This window comes from Paroedura picta, chromosome 7 (assembly GCF_049243985.1).
Source record: "Paroedura picta isolate Pp20150507F chromosome 7, Ppicta_v3.0, whole genome shotgun sequence".
In the NCBI taxonomy this organism is placed as follows: Eukaryota; Metazoa; Chordata; class Lepidosauria; order Squamata; family Gekkonidae; genus Paroedura; species Paroedura picta.
In genome coordinates, this window is record NC_135375.1 from 86,350,463 (window position 1) to 86,370,018 (window position 19,556).

Consider the following 19,556-nt stretch of genomic DNA (forward strand, 5'->3'; position numbering starts at 1 on the left):
AAGCTAGTTAGTCTACACCCAAGTCCAGGTATCCTTCTGTAGTAAAAGGTGATACGTCACCCCCAATCTTTCATAATGTAGCTAGAGCACAAGCAGGAGAAACTGTTGCAGGAGGATGGTGTAAATCTTTTTTGACTTGCTCATTGACTGTCAGGGGATTGTTTCCCTTTACATTTGAACCTTCTGGCTAATGGCTTCTCAGAGCAATCCAAGGAGGAAGACACTCGGCTATTTCCTACATGGAGAGGTGATGGTGTGGTTCATAAGTTTTGCAATTCAGAAGAAAGGAATACTTTTGTCTTCTGTGTATTCTGTCTCTCACTCTCTGTATAGTCAGTTTGGTGTAGTAGTTAGGAGTGCGAACTTCTAATCTGGCATGCCAGGTTTGATTCTGCGCTCCCCCACATGCAGCCAGCTGGTGACCTTGGGCTTGCCATGGCACTGATAAAACTCTTCTTCTTCTTCCTTCTTCCTTCTTCCTTCTTCCTTCTTCCTTCTTCCTTCTTCCTTCTTCCTTCTTCCTTCTTCCTTCTTCCTTCTTCCTTCCTTCTTCCTTCTTCCTTCTTTCTTCTTTCTTCTTTCTTCTTCCTTCTTCCTTCCTTCTTTCTTCTTCTATAGAGGGGAGTGCTACATAGCCCCCTTCCCCCTCCCAAGCAGCCAGGGGAACTGATCTCTGCAATCTGGAGAGGCATTTCCATTCCTGGGGCTTCTCCAGGTTCCACCTGGAGGATGGAATCCATGAAATGTGGCAGGAATGCCATCCTGAAGCTGGGACCTGGAAATCCCACTTCTGGGGTATTATGAAGTCTGAAAAATGTTTCAGGGATTTCGCAATGGTAAAACAGTTGAGAAAAGCTGACATGGAGGCAGTAATTGAGAAATTGTAAGTGCTTTGCCAACCAATGTTTTCAATGCCATAGAGCAGGGGTAGACAACCTGTGGTCCTCCAGATGTCCATGGACTACAATTCTAAGGTGACCAGATTGTCCCACTTTTGGAGGGGCATCTGGGGGCACCTGGCAAATTGTACTTATGTTGAAATTAAAAAATATATATTAAAAATATACTATTTTTGCATTCTATGAAATTTTTTTTTGCTCCAAATAGACCAAATTTTTAATCAAGAACCCCCCCCCCCCAGTCAATGGTGTCCTGCTTTATCAATGTTAAAATCTGGTCACTTTATACAATTCCCATGAGCCCCTGCCAGCATATGCTCACAGGGGCTCATGGGAATTGTAGTCCATGAACATCTGGAGGACCACAGGTTGACTACCCCTGTCATTGAGGTGTTCTCCACCTAAGCAGCCCTTTCCTCCAGGATTTCAACTATTAAGTAAGCAGCGTTAGACAGTATGGAGACAAGCATAAGCAAGTAAAATCAGTGTCAAACCTATTATAGAAGCAGAGATGGAATTGTTTCCCCAGGGCAGTGAAGACTGGGGGCAGGAAACAAAATTCCAGGAGCTCTGATAACCTCATGAACCTGTGGCGCTGAGCAATTCATGGGATTTGTCTTCACATGATTGGGTTGAGTCCGGTTGATGGCACACCAAAGGACTTTCTGTTATGTAAGGGGCAGAAACAAGCATGTCTTACAACATTTACAACAATAGTTCCCCACGGTTTCTGAGGTTCTCCAAAGGCTACCATAACGCAGATAACAGTACCTATTTGTGGTATTTCTCACCTCTGCTCCTGAGCGGAAAACACAAAGGAGCTGCTTTGCTCTCAAGGTAATAGAAAGCTATCTCTAATCTTCTGCACTAATACACCAGTATCTGTTATCCAAGCAGCTGAATGACAGCCTCCCTATGCATCGGCTTTCCTGGAGATAAATAAACAATCCCCCCCCCCCCATTTGAAGTCATCTTTTCTATCAGGATTACAGAGCCACCATTTAGGCACTGAAAGCAAACAAAAAGGAAGGCAAATCTCAAAGGGCTATGAAAATCTACAGTGCAATACTATTATTTTTTCCCCAGGAATGATTACAGATGGTGCTGGTACTTTCCTCCTTTTCAGTTTTTTTACCAGCCTGTTTAAAGGGCATCCAGGATCATTTATGAAATGCTAGGTTGGCATTCCAGCCACTGGCTGCAAGAGGCAGGCAATGTTTAGAGCGGGCCTGGGAGAAAGCCAGGCCACAAGCCCTCCATTTTAACAGCAGACTTTTTGTGTAATGTGTCTCCTGCATAGCTTGTGGGTTGCCTAATGTTCCCAATGAAAGGAACATACAACCTGCTGAGCATGTAAAACTAGACCAGACCACTGGTACATCTTACAATAGCCTAAAATGCAAGGATGTTTTCTTTTGGGGGTGGGGCAACAGAAGGCCTAATGCTAAAAACTATAGGTCAGGGATAGTCAACCTGTGGTCCTCCAGATCTCCATGGACTATAATTCCCATGAGCCCCTGCCAGCAAATGCAAATGCTGCAAATGCTGGCAGGGGCTCATGGGAATTGTAGTCCATGGAGATCTGGAGGACCACAGGTTGACTACCCCTGGCCTATAGGTGACAAAGAAGAAATTGGCCTTTTCTTTCAAAGAGGAAGGCAGTGGGAGGATTCTTCCTTACCAGAAATAGAAAGGCCAGTTTAGCACACAAACAACCACCTCTGAGGCACCAGTCCAGCAGACAATGTATGGGACTGCCAATTGTATCAGTGAGTATATAAGACATTTATATTCACAGAAATAGAGGAAGTCAGTATTACTCCCATTGACATACAGGGAAAGAGAGCTGAAAAATACGTGCCATGGTGAATACCATTTTGTAGTTCCACCATGGCTAATCGCAGCCACAAACAACACAGATATTTCAGTTCTGGGTATACTGTGCACAAAGAACAAAACCCTGGAATCTACGTGAAGGTTTCTTCTTTTCCACGGGGCAAGTCATCTAAGCTGGTAAGGTCACAACTCCCCTTGCTCCAGGCAGGGCTATGCAAATTTCTATTGACCAGGGTTTCTCAACCAGGGTTTTCTATCTGGGGTTTCTTGGTGGCCCTGGAACAGTTTCCTGGATAGGTGGGAGTTAATTTTTAATATTTTAATTTTTTTGTTAAGCATTTATTAGGTGATATGAAAATATATGGTCATGCTGACCATATATGTCCATATGTGGTAGGTGAATTCCATATGTTAAGTGAATTGCCTCCAGACCAGGCTAGACTCTGGAAATTTTTGATGGAGGGATGACGTTGGGGTCATCATGGCTGGTCAGGTAGTTTTAAGTTCCTGCATTGTGCAGGGGGTTGGATTTAGATGACCCTGGAAGTTCCTTTCAACTCTATGATTCAATGACTCACAAATCCACTCCAATGCTGGGCATGCAGGGGGTGGGGGAGGGGCCCCAGATGGGCATGCACACAGCTATGCTTCCCAACCATATTCTGCATGATCATGCCACTTCTTGGGTCACATCCCTAACTCTCTCATGAAGCTTCCAAATCCCAACAGAGGGGGCCTTCCATCGGGTCTCCATAGGACTGCTGAGGTCGGTAGAACTCTGCTGGGACTTTGTTGTACTGGGTATCGACCTGATACTTTGTAGCATGTCTAGCTGCACTGACGAAATCTGCCATCACCCAGTCTCCTGTTTTTGAAACTTTCTGAAACTTCATGCTGGAGAGACTTGTCCTTGTTTTCTTTTTAAAATCTGCAGTAGGACCCTTCTTGACTGTTGTGTCTTCTTCTATTCTGATGAGGCACAGAAAAAAAAAAAAACTTTCAACACAAGTGGAGGTATGCTCTAGCCTCCTGCTGGCGCTGCACAGGTATTCAAACCGGAGGGCCAGCCTAGCTCTAAGCCAGTACAATTTCATGCCAATAAAGATTGTTGTGTGTGTTTGTGTATGTGAGAGAGAGGAGGCATGACCCAACAAGCTTGGATGACTTCCCCCAACAATGAACAAGAAGGAAAGGAGAAACAAAGATCATATAATAAGGCAGGACACCCACATCCCAATTGTTCATCTACTGTAACCTGCCACCCCTTAAGCCTTCACAGAATCAGCCTCTCTGTCAGATGGCTATACAGCCTCTATTTAAAAACTTCCAAAGAAACCCACCACCTCCTGAGGAAGCATGTTCCACTGAGAAACCACTCTAACTGCCAGGAATTACTTTCAGATGTTTAGATGGAATTTCTTTTGAATTAATTTCATCCCATTGGTTCTGGTCTGTCCCTCCGGGGCAAGAGAGAACAATTCTGCTCCATCCTCTGTATTAGCGATCCCCAACCTGTGGGCTGCGGACCACATGTGGTCCGTCGACTAATTGGAGGTAGGCTGCGAAGGACGCCTTCTCCCCCCCCCGGCCCTTTACTTCACCCCCCCCGGCCCTTTACAATACACTTTGGGTGTCATTGTCTCATTACAGAGAAACAAGCTCAGGGTTCCCATTGATTTGCCATTGTCATGAGTTAAAACTTCCATGAAAATAAAATGTTCCTTATGTTCATTGTTGTGGCGCGTCTGTATCTTATTTTGAAGGGATGTTTAAACATTACCATAGCAATCAGAGAGTGTTAGGGCAGTGGTTAAGAGTAGAGGAGTAAACTACCCCCCCCCACACACACACTGGGCCTCAGTAAAATTGTCAAGCGTTGAGTAGTCCCCGGTGATATAAAGGTTGGGGACCACTGCTCTATATGGCAGCCTTTTAAATACTTGAAGATGGTTATCAAATCGCCTCTCAGTTGTCTCCTCTCCAGGCTAAACAGACCAAGCTCCCCCAACTTTTCTTCATACGTCTTAGTCTCCAAACCCCTCACTATCTTTGTTGCCCTCCTCTGGACATGCTCCAGTTTGTCAACATCCCTCTTCAACTGGGGTGCCCAAAACTGAACACAGTACTCCAAGTGAGGCTGAACCAGAGCAGAGTACAGTGGTACCATCACCTCCCATGATCTGGACACAATACTCAGTTTGATACAGCCCAAAATCCCATTTGCCTTTTTAGCCACCAAGTCGCACTGTTGACTCATGTTCAATGTATGGTCTACTACAATTCCTAGATCCTTTTCGCACATGCTACTGTCAAGACAAGTGTCCCCCATCCTATATTGGTGTGTTTCGTTTTTCCTCCCTAAATGCAGAACTTTACACTTGTCCCTATTGAACTTCATTTTGTTTAGTTTAGCCCACTTCTCAAACCTATCAATATCATCCTTTATTCTGTTTCTGTCTTCGGTTGTGTTTGCTACCCCTCCCAGTTTAGTATCGTCTACAAATTTAATAAATATCCCCTCTAAACACTCATTCAAATAATTTATAAATATTTTGAACAACACAGGCCCCAGGACAAATCCCTGGGGAACTCCACTTGTCATTCTTCTCCAAGAGGATGCTGAACCATTAACAAGTACCCGTTGGGTATGATCTGTCAACCAGTTATTGATCCACCTGACAGAATTAGGATCCATACCGCATTTTACCAACCTGTCAACAAGAATATCATGTGGAACCTTATCAAACACTTTACTGAAATCCAAATAAACTATGTCCAAAGATGCAACATCATTGCATGGGAAAGGGTTCAAGTTCAAGTTCAAGTTACATTTTAAAAGGTCTTCACATCAAGCAGTATTCACACACACCAGTGTGAATTAAAGATCAAAGAATGTCCTCGGTTCATCTGGATTTTTGTTCTGCACTATACTTCTTACCAGTTTCACAATAAATACATATATAAATATTGAATTGGAGCAGTTGCTACATCCTCCAGTTTTGCAAATTTATTTGCATGCTCTGTTTTATGGATGAACGTTATGGATGAACAACACTGCAATAAAGCAATCTAGATATGATGGAGCATCTAGCAGTATCAATATTCTTTCATAGCGGTGTTTCATACATGCTTGTGCATGCTTTGTGTAATTGTAAAGCTACACAAATCTTGATGAACAACTGCATGTACAGTCACATTAATCAACAATGTGTTTTATTCCCCAAGTGGTTTCATCAATATTCCCCGAGTGGTTTCATTGAGAGCCAGTTAGAGTGCGGACTTCTAATCTGGCATGCCAGGTTCGATTCTGCGCTCCCTCACATGCAACCAGCTGGGTGACCTTGGGCTCGCCACGGCACTGATAAAACTGTTCTGACCGGGCAGTGATATCAGCGCTCTCTCAGCCTCACCCACCCCACAGGGTGTCTGTTGTGGGGAGAGGAATGGGAAGGCGACTGTAAGCTGAAAGTTCCAGAAGAATCCAGAGTATTGTCCAGTCCATCTTGATATTTTGAGGATCCCTTCCAATGCCTGTATCTAAATGCTGCAGTTACCAGGGCTGCCAGCTCTCCCTGGCCATTGGCATTGGGTGGGGGCAAGGGAAGTAGGCTTGCCAGATCCAGGTGGGAAACTCCTGGAGATTTGGGAGTAGAGCCTGGAGAAGACAGGGACAGTGGAGAGTGCAGTACAGTGTTATAGAGACCACCCTTTAAAGCATCCATTTCCTCTGTGGAAACTGGTCTCTGTAGTCTGGAAATGTAATTTTGGAGTTCACCAATTCCTTCCATCTCTGCCCCCCGAGGCTGGCATCCCTACTTACCAGTAAAAGCAGCACCAAAGCTAAGCACCTGCACATGCATGTACACACACACAGAAGCTTCAATTTGCCATGATCAAAGTGTCTTGTTTGCATGGTAAACATTTAAAGCTCCCAACCCCCATCATGCACTAAAAAGCTATTAGCCCACAGGAGTGTTCAGGTGCCGACACCCGGCTCTTAAAGAAAACTTAATGATGGTGTCAGAATGATTTAATTCTAATGGCTTTCTGATGGTTTCCTCCCTGTTAAGGCCCTGCATTCACAAGAGAGCACGACAATCATTTTGGCATTCCCCCCTATAATGGGTGCTATTAATAGAGCTTCACTTTATTGATTTTGCTGGCTAGATAATCATTCTTGAGCAGATGCATAATGTGGCCCAGGTTGAATAACTGATGGCGTTGAGAATAACCGAGCAAGTTGGAGCAGGATAGAGGAGGGGATGGAGAAGAGAAGCCCCACCCTGGAGAGAGAAACGTTGTCAGGAAGGCTGTAATAATCTGCCCAGGACTGTCCTATGATAAACTATTCTATTCGAAGGGAGGAAGAAATACCAATTGTGAGAAAACGAAAAGGCAAAGAGCTAATTAAAGCTATGCTACTTCAAAATGTAGGCGGGGAGGGGGGAAAGCCCAAATTCAGTTCCTTCAGCCCGAAGTACAGGCCTCCACATACTTGGATAATGTGAATATGTGCAATCCTGAGCCATATGGAAGGGCGGTATAGAAATCAAATCAAATAAATAAAATAAATATTTGGGGGAGAGTTAAGCTGTCATCTCCAACAAACTCTTTTTATGGACAAGCAAAAAATGCATTCTTAAGTGATATGATGTGGAAAGGTTATCCTATATAATTGTGTGTATATGAGAAATGCCTGAGTTTCTTATCCCTGATGTTTCTTCCTGAAAATCCCAGTAGCCATGTGCATATTTCACTCACAATTCTTTACTGTTTATATCATTTTCCAGTTCCTCTGTTTTATCATAAAATATATTAATTTCCCAGTCTTATTTGTACATTAAGAAGCATTATATGCATACATGAGATACTCATCCTTATCCATGGTTCCTCTATATATTTGTGAAACAGCCTTGGGGGTGGAATGGGTCTGGCTGTCCACGTTGGAATAGGGCCAATTGGCCCTGCCCCTGCAGATCCCTCCCTCCCTGGAGGCTAGCCACATTCCTCTCAGACACGCCAGAGACAGAGAGAGACAGAGCTCTGCCAGACCGAACATGAGCCGTCATTCCTGTCTATTGCTCCTGCTGCAAGGGAGGCAGAGAGACACACAGAGAGAGCTGCCCCAAGCTGCTGACAGAGACACAGAGAGAGCCTCCCCTGCTGTGACGGAGGGAGAGAGAGACAGACAGAGAGAGCTGGCCCCAAACTGCACACAAGCCCTCCTTCCCTCCTAATTACCTGCTATGCCTTATGCTGCCAGGCACACCAAGAGACACACAAGGAGAGAGAGAGAGAGAGAGAGAGAGAGAGAGAGAGAGATCTGTACCTCCTGGTGTCCCCTGGGTCCTAGCACCCATTGCATTCCTGCTTGCAATGGGCTTTCTTGGTAATTGTATATAAAAAGAAGCACTGTATTTCACTACCACTATTCTCTTGTGACACAGCACAATAGGTTACATTGAGTCTCTTCTCACAGGATGGTGGTGAAACCCAAGAGCAGTGCTCCATGTAAATTACTATTGTATACTTTACCCAGAATCCTCTGCAATGCACAAAACTTTGATGGCAGATGCAAAGGAGTTCCATGCATTGAAAAGGTTTTCTGAGGTTAGTGCAAACAACTGAATACTAGCCATGAAAACCAAACCATTTTAGACCAACATGTTTTTTGGATAAAAAAGAAACAACATTAAAAAGTTGCAAAACAATCATCAGAGTAGATGGCTTTGAATACAAATACTTGTTGGAGGAAAACAAATATTCAGAATCGGTTCATATGCTTGGTAACGCATTAGTCACTTTGCAAGAGCAATCAAGACACTACAAGGTAGGATAACTGTTCTGCGATCACTGTCTTTGCACCATCACAACTCCGTCATATCAAAGAAAAATGCAGGCAGCTATATGTACCACGGTAATACAGAACTGACTCCTTGGGCTTTATAAAGGACATCAATCAATCTGTTCCCTCACCAAGAAAATAATACAACCCCTGAGTCCAGGTCGTGACTAGGATGCACAGATCAAGTCTCTTCTGCTATTTACTCCTCTTCCTAAGGAACATGATGGGATTTTCTGTAAACATTCGGATTTGTCTTTCGATGAGAATTTAAAACAAAGACCACATACTTTCAAGGCGAGCAGTGAAAATGTTTGCTCACTCATGTATCTAATGTCCCAAAGAGGTGAACTTTGATCCAACAGAGCACGTGCAGAGACACTCTACCATCTTTCAAACTGCTTTTTGAAAACGGTATACATGGGCAGCCTTGGCCATTGCATTCAAAAGGAGAGACATGGGCACAGTACCAATTTGCGTTGGACGTTCTTGTGGAGGGCCAATGTAGCGTATTAGCTAGAATCTCAGGTGGGGACTGAGGAGACCTGCCTTCAATGTCTACTCAGCCATGAAGCCTTGGATAGTCTTTGCCTATCCAACCTTGCAAGCTTGTTCTGAGGATAAACTGGAGATGAGGAAACCACAGCAGCTACCTTAAGCTCCTGGGAGGGATTGATCTAGCCAGGGATCCACTTAATTGTAAGACCATTAGTTAGTTTGAGGCCATCATGTTTAGGAGGTCCATTTGTCCATTTTTTTGAGTGTGGACGAGAGTCAAAGGAAAAACTCCAGTCTTTTGCTGTGATCAAAAGACCTGCCAGGTGTGTATGTGCATGCTCCTAATTTCATTATGCTCAGAAACATGAATCTGCATTCTGCACTGGACAATTTGTTAGTGCCAAATTGTAACCATGTTTACTCTAGGGCAACCTCTCTGATTTCACTGGTGGTTTATGAGTATAAGATTGCAGCCTGTATCTCATCGAATTATGTTCAGTCCAAATAGTCTGCCATGCAGCCCCAGTTTATGGATATGTAACTGCCAATAAACTCATCCTTATGCAGAACTAATGCCCAATAAAGTAGAGAGTAAGTATGCACAGGATTGCAGCTATAATGAATTCAGAGAGTGGACTATAATAAGGTTTAGAAGCCCTCTCTCTCATCTGAAACATAGGGCCGAGGAGGGGGAATTATCCTAATGATAGATAATTAATTATCAACTGTAAATTTTCTTACCAGCTGCACTCCACAGTTTTGCAATGGTATTCTTCCAATCCACAGGCTTCCCGTAAAGAAGACAATCTATATGGTTAAAGCAAAAAATCACAATTGCTTGTTTGTTCTTGCTCAGTTCTCTCTTGCAGTCTTTGCCATTTAAAATAAACATGGAATTTAATTCTTGTTGTCTCTTAGACACATGGACAAACAAAGCTGCCTTATACTGAACCAGACCACCAGACTACCTTTTCTTCTCAATGTTTACTTGAACTGGCAGTAACTCTCCAAGGTCACTATCTTTCACATCATTTGTCCCTTGATTTTTTAAACTAGTAATGCTAGGGATTGAACTCGGACCTTCTGTGTCAAGCAGATACCCTGCCACTGAGCTACCAGTCCCTCCCATGATTTTGTTGAACGTGCGTGTTTTACATTCAAGAATAAGTGTCAAATAAGTCAATGTCAGACACGCTAGAGGTCTCCTAGGGTGTGAACACCTTCTTAGAGTCAAATAAGCCATCACACCCTCTTTATTCTGAATTGATTTGCCTCTGATGCACTGTCTGTCATATGTTGATCCAATCTCATCTGAAATTAAGCATTTCTAAGTTGCTAGCATATGCATTCATTCTTAACTAACACAAAGAAGGTAACTAGAATTTCCCTTCCAAATTTAATTACTCTCAGTTAATTAATTGAAAGTATAGTACAAAGACAGAATGATTCCCTGCTCCTACACATCACCCCAGCTGGGTGACCTTGGGCTCGCTACAGCACTGATAAAGCTGTTCTAACTGAACAGTAATAGCAAGGCTCTCTCAACCTCACAGGGTGTCTGTTGTGGGGAGAGGAAAGGGAAGGAGAATGTATGCTGTTTTGAGACTCCTTTGGGTAGAGAAAAGCAGCCTATAAGAACCAACTCTTCTTCTATATAGTATTGTTTGAAGAGGCAATGTAACTGATATTGACTGCTGAGCAGCTTTTTGGACACAGTGCATAAACTTACCTGATTTATTTCATTAATGCCCCAACTTCCTCCCAAAAGGAGATCCTAAATGACTTACAATATTCTTGTTGGGACTTTTGGACTAGACTTGATCCCTTCAGAGAAACAGAGCTGCAGAGCATTTTTGAAAGTATGCAGTTATTAGTTACCTTTGTGGATGAGGCACAGATTCAGACTCACAGCACTTTGATATTTAAAAGAGAGTAATCTTTACTAGGAAAGATTATTTACAAAATATATTCATCTGCTTCAGTCTCCTTACTGAAGCAGAGTATAAATGCTTAAAGAGTAGTTACAAAAGCAGCACATTGCAAGCTCCTATGGCTGGGTCAAACAGACTACATGTCACACATCAGCAGATGGAGAGAGCTGCTGCTGGAGAGAGAGCTGCTTAGTGGCAGCTGTATAGTTGCTTCAGCAAAGCACACACACAGATCTGCTCTTCCTGAAAGAGGAAGTGGACAGGAGCCCACCTTAAACAAAAGAATCCCCAGGACATGCGCTCAAGGTTTTTTCATTGCAATTCTGCAACCTCACCAGTGATCACTTGATGCACTAGTGAGCACATAGGTACAGCTCAGCTACTTAAACGGCTTAGTAACAGCTCTTCAAGGCTGACTTCATCAAATTGCTTGCTGATTACAATTCCAGCTATTCTCCTATCCTGCATTTTATCCTGACAAGAACCCTGCAAGGCAAATTAGGTTGAGCATATGTGACTGGTCCATGGTCTGCCCTCAAGCTTCTATGGCAGATCAGGAATTCATACCTGGGTCTGCCACATCTGAGTTTGACACTGTAATCACTGCACAACACTGGCTTTCCCCATTACTGGGGAAAGATGGAAAGAGGTCAAAATATTATCAGCCCAGCTTCTGAGATGGATATAACAATTGTCACTTTGTCTGAGGTTTGGTCCTTACAGAGGTTGTAGGAACAAGAGTAGCTTTGATTTGCAGGCTGGCACTGAAAAGAGGATCAGGAAAGAGGGAAGTTAAAGGCACAGGGAGGGAAAGGTAGCTGAAGAAAATATATCAAACTGGGCAATGGAATAGGAAAGAGGGAACTGAGGGAGGAGAGATGAAAGCCAATTAGGCTCAGAAAAAAATGGCAAAGGTGACAGTGAAGAGAGGCAAATGACAGAAGGTGCATTGGGGAAAAATGTCACACAAGGTATGTGGATAGAGGAGAACTAGGGAGGCTGTCCAAGAAAAAGGAAGGCTTATAAATGTGGGACGAAGTAGGCAATGAGCTGAGAAACACTGGCGTGAGGGCAATGTTCTTTTCTCTCCTCCTTCACTAACTATTCCAGGTGCCATTCCACACAGCATTAATGTTGCTGAAGTGTTACCATTGTGTAATGCTATTTATTTTTCGTTATTCACGACATCGTACACAATCTGCAGCTGCAACACTCCCGCAAAAATCGCTTTGTTGTAGTGCTTTTCGTGGAATCCACAAAAGTGGATTGCCCCTAAAACCCCCCCGCTAGACTCTTGAGAACAACCTGCAACACATCCGAAAATGACATGTGCATTCTCAGTATAGCGGTAGCAAGCATGTCCCTCCATAAGCTCTCACACCCAAGTTTCCAGTGTCGTGATCACAATTTTTTCACCCTTAAACCAGCAAAAGCAATGAATAAGTGATGCTTCTTTGGCTGAAATCCCTCCACAAGCAATTGTCTGTAAAGTTTCCAAGCACAATACAGCCCCCCTGTTTGACACTGCCCATAATTTCAGCCACAAATAGTACCGGGGGGGGGGGGGGGGTTACTTTAAGAGCATGTAAACGATTAAGTGCCAGCGAAAAAGGTCTTTCTGATACATTGAATGAACGAATATACATTGCTACTGGTGTTTTCGGGTTTTTAAAAAACAGTATTTAAAGGGAAGCACAAACACAACAGTTAATTGGCTGTACTGTTTGATTGACGGCCAGGGGCGGGAGGAAGCACGGAAAAATATTACCTCTTTTGTTGTGATATTGGCGAGACCGGAAATTTGTGCGTTATGAGAACAGCGCTAGTGGGAGAGCCTTTTTTCGATAGAAACGGCTGTGTGCGTTACCGAGACCTGCCACTTTCGATTGCAGCATTTTTCAGTAGCACTCAGATTTAGCAACATTGCCCGTTGTAAGGAATGGCCCCAGGCCTCCTCTCTTTGGGCTGGCAAGACAAAAGAGTATTGCATAAGTAATATCTCATACTATACTGGACTTCAATCAAACCCATATCTAGCCACCTAGACCCACTTTAAACATTCACTCATATTAGCTATAGGAGCTTAAAAAATGTAAAAGGCCTGCACTTTATGGGACTTACTGGGACAACATGGTTGGCTATCATGGAGGCAACAGCCAGGAGATGTAACATCAGTGATAATGTCAAAACAAATGGTGATAATTATTGAAAGAGTTTGAATAGACAGAGAAGGCTGCTTAAAGAATAAAATAGATTTTTATTCAGAAGAGAAAACACTATATATAGAAAGAGAGAGATAAAGGTCTAACTGTCTAGCTAGCTGTTGTCTGCAGTGATTCTGATGTTCAACTGCTGTTCTATAGGCAAGCAGGGCAGAAGTGTATTCAAAAAGCAAGAAGTCTCCAGTTGAGCCAAACAGGACACTGGAGGAGATAATTTGTTAATCATCAAAAAGTTCCTATCCTATTTGTGCTAAATATGTACCTCCAATGCCCCCTTCTCAATTATGTACACTATAGATCTTGCATATTCCAACAATGATCTCAAAAGTCGGCAATAGTAATGTCTACTGAAGTTGATGATGCCATCCAAAGTGGGCAGTAGTCTCTGATTGATGGAAAGAAGGGTTACAGTGATTCCAGCAGGAGAATCTCTCCTTTATCTAAGGTTTCCATTATTCATTGCCCCTGAAATAGCCACTGACCACTCATGGCAATTTATCTGAATTTGTAAGAACTTGAAACATGTTATTTAAAACAACATAGATAAAGATAAACCCTATGACTTTTTCTAAGCACTAACACAGAAAATATGTGCATGTAAAGTGTGACTTCTGTATTCTGAAAGTGACTATTTGGACAGGTGAACCATAACACTCAGAGCCATTCTGCACATCAAAAAAAATAGTGTTACGTCAGCGCCATGGTGTAACACTAAAAAATAACGCACCTCCAGACATTCCGCACCTCCTGGCTCACCTCTGCCGCCTTCTCATGCTTCTTGGCATTCCGCATGACTGCTTGAAATGGCAGAGGACAGGAATGTCCTATACATGCAACTCTCCTCCACCTGTCAATCAAGCCAGGCAGCCAATCATTTTTTCTCCCTGTTTTAAAGGGACTGCAATGCAAGCTAATTTTTTTAAAGTAAAACTTCTCCATTGCTATGTCTATGCATGTAATCATAGATGCATAGTGCTTGCTTTACTGTCACCGTTTTTGGAATGCTGAGCTGTGAAGCCTTAAAAAAAAGTAACCTTGTTCCCAATTTTTTGGTGAGGGATTTAGAGAGGCATGCTTTGTGTGGGGGATTTTTTTTTTTGTTCTGCCTTGATGATTCAACACATATTCATTGCTCCAAGCAGTTTTGGAGAAGGGAGAGGGAGGTGGGTGCAAGGGCAGGTGTGGGAGGCGGAGATAGTGCTACTTTGCCTCCACAATGTTCCTTAGTGTGTGTTTGCTGGGTGCTCTCCTCTTGCTCACACTAAATGGCTAGGAAAATCCACTTTTGTGGATTCCCCAGCTAGCGCTTTAAAATGGAGGATGTAGCTGCCAGTTTGTTGCTGGAGAGCTGGATGCTGACAACGTCACGTAAAACGCCAAAAATATGGTGTCTACAAAAGGTAAGCCTTTCACTTTATTTTCTGGATGCAGAATGGCTCTCAGCTGCATTTGGCTTTGTTAGTGGAAAGCTGTGCATGCTTGGCCTACGGCCCCTTCCACTTCACAGTGATGCTGAATGTTTTAAACAAGAATACCTACTTCTCAATTTCCATATCATGACATCCTAATTTTGAGTAATCCTTTAGAGTCTTATTTGTCTTTTGCTCTGCTATCATCCTGCATGGCTTCTACATACAGTTAGATAACCAGGTAGCACTGAAGTCTGCATATTTTTTTAAGTTCAAAGGAAGTAAAGGCATCAGCTGTCTAGAAAAGAGAGCTCTGTAGCCAGCACAATTGCAAAGATTGCTATTTGTCATTCCATTAGTCCTCCTGCCCTTGCAGATGAGAGCCTCAGGTACCATTACAGATTTCACTTGTTCACCTCTGTTTAAGCATGAACGCCCACTGGAGTGTGAAGATGAGTTGCAAGGCTACAAAAGAGTTGTCTGCAAAAGCTGGGAATATCATCTCATTGGCATTTAGTGTTCTGCTGATTATTCATGAAATTCTTCAAAGTGCTTTGGCACAGACAGCTGCTGCAAACATTTCCTCCAGACATTAAAATACAAATGCTGGCAGTACATTTCACAGGTGTGCAAGTTTTGGGCTTTTTTTTATGACTCCTGCTCACCAACCTCATGATAAATTTTGTTCAGGCCTCTCAGAAATCATTAAGCTTCCCTCAACATTCCTCAGACTGTTCAGACATAGAAACAAGCTTCCAAGTGTGGAAGCTCCCTCAGAAATTTCTCCACAATTCTTTCTAAATTCTTTGTATGATTTGCCTGAGGCAATGCCTCCAAATGTGCTTTGAACTGTACATTCCATTGCCCCAATGGTTAGGAAAATGTATCTGGGAGTCCCCATGTCATGTTTCACTCATCTGGAAAATATCACGCTCCTCTTTTCAAGGGTATTCTCATTCTAAGCTAGTCAACCACTTTGCATTCAGCTACAAGTGATGGGCCTTTTATAACTGTTTGACTCAAAGTCACCAAGGCAATGAAATCATGACTCATTGTTGAGAAATCTGGGGCTTGGAATAGAAATGTTATCACTCAAGGTGAAGATCTGGACTAGGGCTTCAAGCCTCATGCTATGGTGGCAGGCCTCTGCCAACAGCATGCCTTGTCCACCCCTGCTCAGAGTAAAAGCAGGGGTGGGGTGGGGGAGAGTTACATCAGCTGCATCGTCACATCACTTCCAGGGATATGGATGCCAGTTCCCAGGTGGGACCTGAAGTTCTTCTGGAATTATAGCTCATCTTTGAAGAAAATGACTGCTTGGTGGACTCCAAAACATTATTCTTCACTGAGATCCCTCCCCACCACAAATCCTGCCCATTCCCAGATTCATCCTCAAAGTCTCCAGTATTCCCAACCTGGAGCTAGCAACCCTATTCAGGGGAAAGTTGGAAGAGAAATGGAATTGCCAGGAATATTATGGTTTTGCCATAGAGCTTCTAACTATTAGAGCTACCTTCTCATTTACAGGTTCTCCTTGAACGTGACATTGACACAGCTGATATTTTGTGCCCCATCTCCAATCCTCTTGCCAGCTGCTAGCTTGGTTTGGCTTGGCAACCCTTACCTGGCCTACATGAGACTATTTGTGCTAAGATCTCCAGAACCATCTGGAAAAGGATAGGAAGAGAAGGTGCAATATGACAGGTTTGCATTGACCATGTCTGGGATAAAAAAGGAACTTCTGTCCTTTACAAATATATTCTTTCTGTTATATTCTAGGTTTTGCTTTGACCATTTTTCAGTATTAAGGATCAAGAACGAAAAAAGAGCAGAAACACTGTTCCACCCATGAAGCAGTTTGTCTAGGTTATTTTGAGGTTATCCTATGGTGACGGTTGAACCATAGGATCGCCAAGAGTCGGACTCAACTGAGTGGCTAACATCATCTAGGTTATTGTAATGGAGAAAAATAAATTCACGCTGTTAATATTTGTTGAGATGCATAGTTATTTTACCCCATGGATAACTTATGAAAGCAACCCATTTATTTCAATATGGATGGAAGGCATAATCAAAATTGGAGTAACTGAATTTGTTTAAAAATATTTCTCTCCTTTGAATACCAACAGCTATTATCCCCCTTTCAAGTCATTTGAAAATCAAGGGGAAAATGTGTCTGGGTTTATTACTAAAAATGCTGCCATTCCCTGAAAGAGACTGCTGCATCCAAATGGATACAGTAAAATTAAGTTAAAACTTCATAGATCATTGGAAAATTGCCTTTCATTCTCTTGCAAGTCTGCAGAAGTAAATTCTGGAAAGAGCTCAAGCCTTTATCTTGTATACCATATTGCTCACAGTATAGTCATATAAGTCAATTTGAGAGCTTAAAAAAATCCTGGATGGACAATCACTGAAACTAAAGCTTTTTGCAGCATGAAATACAGTGGATGCCTTAAAACTGCATGAGCTTTAGGGTTCCTAAATCCACAGATGTTACATTAAGTGAAACCATATTTATTTGGTACATTTATACATCACTTTTCTGCAGTTGCATTCAAGATGGCTTATAATTCAAAAGAATTGCTCTGTAGGTACAACAGAAAAGTGGTATGGAATTCTTTAAAATAAATATAAATGACAACTGTATAGCAAGGGCCTCCTGGTTGATCTTCTGGTCACTACTATGGATTTGAGAATATTCAGTGGGTACTGTTCAGCCTCATCAGATCTTGGAAGCTAAGCATGTTTTTTAAAAGTGCAAGGGGAGACTAGAGAGGGAAGCAATGGAAAACCATCTCTACTTCCCACTTGCCATGAAAGCAAGGCAAGTCAGAATTGTCATGTTGGTTCCAACTTGACAGCCCTTACTGGGGGCAAGTTCATCTGCAAATTAGCTACTAGGGATGCTACAGTTGATCACCTTTGTGTCTGCAGGGATCCCAGATTCAGAAACAATTGCCTTCAGTACAGGAAGATTTTGTGATTGGCTCTAAGCAGGGTTGGTTCTTGGATGCACCGTGGCCTCTCCTGAAGCCCCCTCCTGCTCCACAGAGGTAGAGGAAAGCAGCTTGACAAGGCATTCAAACACAGTATATATATTGACTGATATTATTCATTCACTCATTGTTTTGCTTGTTTGCTCTCCCTCCCTCCCTCTCCTTAGAACATGGGAAATTGTAGAAGGAAGGATGTTTAACCAAGTGGAAAAAATAGAGGTGGAACAAGATGTCCAACAGATCCAAGAGAGAAAAATAAAAGGGTGAATGAAGGGGAGGAACTGATGCAATTGACTGCAGCTGCACTTCAAAGACAAGTCCAAATACTTGTCCGAAATCCTGAAATCCTGGTTAACCTTTTTATCATTGAGAAACCCCAGAAACATTCTCCAGGCTTTGAGAAACCCTGGAAGTGATGCTAGCAAGCCATGTCATGCTCTAGAAGTCACATATCACCAGATGCTAGGCTGCAACTCCCATCCCTTATCACGTGAAATGATTTTGCCATATTGAGCATTCCTTTTCTTGCAAGAGAAGACTGAAGAGAACTGGGAATTGAACAGTTCAGGCCTCTCTTCATCACCTGGTATAATTTCACTTTTGTGTCCCTGCAATGGTCCTAACTCTTTTTGTTACTTTGAACTAATTTTTTTTTTTGTCTTCAGCATTTTTCTCTAGCCTAAGCTCATACTGAGGTCCATTCTGCATGACTTCAATGTTGCAAAAGGCTTGCAAATTGTAAACGCTACTAATTTGCAGTTCTGCAAAATGTCGCACACAATCTGCCACACTCCTGAAAGAGTCCCGCAAAAAGCGATTCATTGTAGTGCTTAAAGGGAAATCCAGAAAAGTGGATTCACCCTCTGAAAAGCGTTACACTCTTGCAAACAATCTGCAACAGTAGCGAAAAAGACCAGTGCGTTCCCATTGTTGTGGTTCCAGCAAAGCCCCTCCCCCTGGCTCTCTCCTCCGATCTTCCGGCGAAGCAACTGCCTTTTTTTTTTCTTGGAGCGAGCAGAAAGCAACGAACTGGCAAGCCTTCATTCACCCAGCGAGGCTTCTCCAGCTACAGTCCCTTCACAGAAGTGCTTTAAAGTTCCCCTAAGTTCTCAAGCACAACACAGCCCCATTTGCAAGTTCCATTTATTTTCGGCCAAAAATCGCGCCCATGCAGGGAGGGGATTTTTCTTTTCACTCGGGGGAGCATGGCAACGATGAATCGCCAGCTCACACGCCAGCTGCCAGCTAGATGGGTCTCTGTTGCAACGAATTAACGCATATTCATTGCAACGTGTTTTTTTTTAACTTTTCTTAAAGGAAAAGGGGCTTTCCCAGAGCATGATAACAACCGCCCATTGGCTGTTTGACTGATGGCCAGGGGCGGGACAAAGCACAGGAAAAATCACTTCCCGTCTAGCGATTTTTGCAAGACCGGAAACCTGTGGGAAACGAATGAAACGCTACTGGATTCCACGAAAAAAGCAGGTATGCATAACGCCAGGATTGCACTTTTAAAAAAAGCATTTCCGCTTTGTGGGACCAATTGGCAACATTGGTCCTTGTGCGGAAACACCCTCGGCTTTAGCTTTTCTAACATTATCCCTACAAGCAGGGTTGTTTATATTCAACCTTGGTTATAAGGTCCTCCCTCCATTTTCTAAATGAGTCATTTTAACTACTCAAATCATTTGAAAGGATTTATAGACCAACCTTGCTTTTTAAGGCTCCTCCCATTTTTTCCTTCTCTAGGGAATTGTTTGCGATTGTTCCTCAGTATTTCACATTTAAGAAACTACCACCACATCTGAACTCCCAGCTAAGTTTTAAGTTAAAATTTGCTTTTTTGTGAAGTCCAACCTATATGCTTGGCTATGTGCAGCTTTTCTCTTCCCGAAGATTGCAAATTCACATGGTCACTAC

At 42.9% G+C, this 19,556-nt stretch overlaps 1 long non-coding RNA gene across 2 annotated transcripts in view; it reads right to left on the reverse strand.

Annotated features, from left to right (window-relative positions):
• The window catches only part of LOC143841842 (uncharacterized), a 255,239-nt gene that overhangs the window by 126,595 nt on the left and 109,088 nt on the right, over positions 1-19,556 (reverse strand). For both annotated transcript variants that reach the window (XR_013232891.1, XR_013232892.1), the window contains one exon: positions 9,817-9,882. This is a non-coding gene — a long non-coding RNA (uncharacterized LOC143841842). The remainder of the gene's footprint in view (positions 1-9,816; positions 9,883-19,556) is intronic.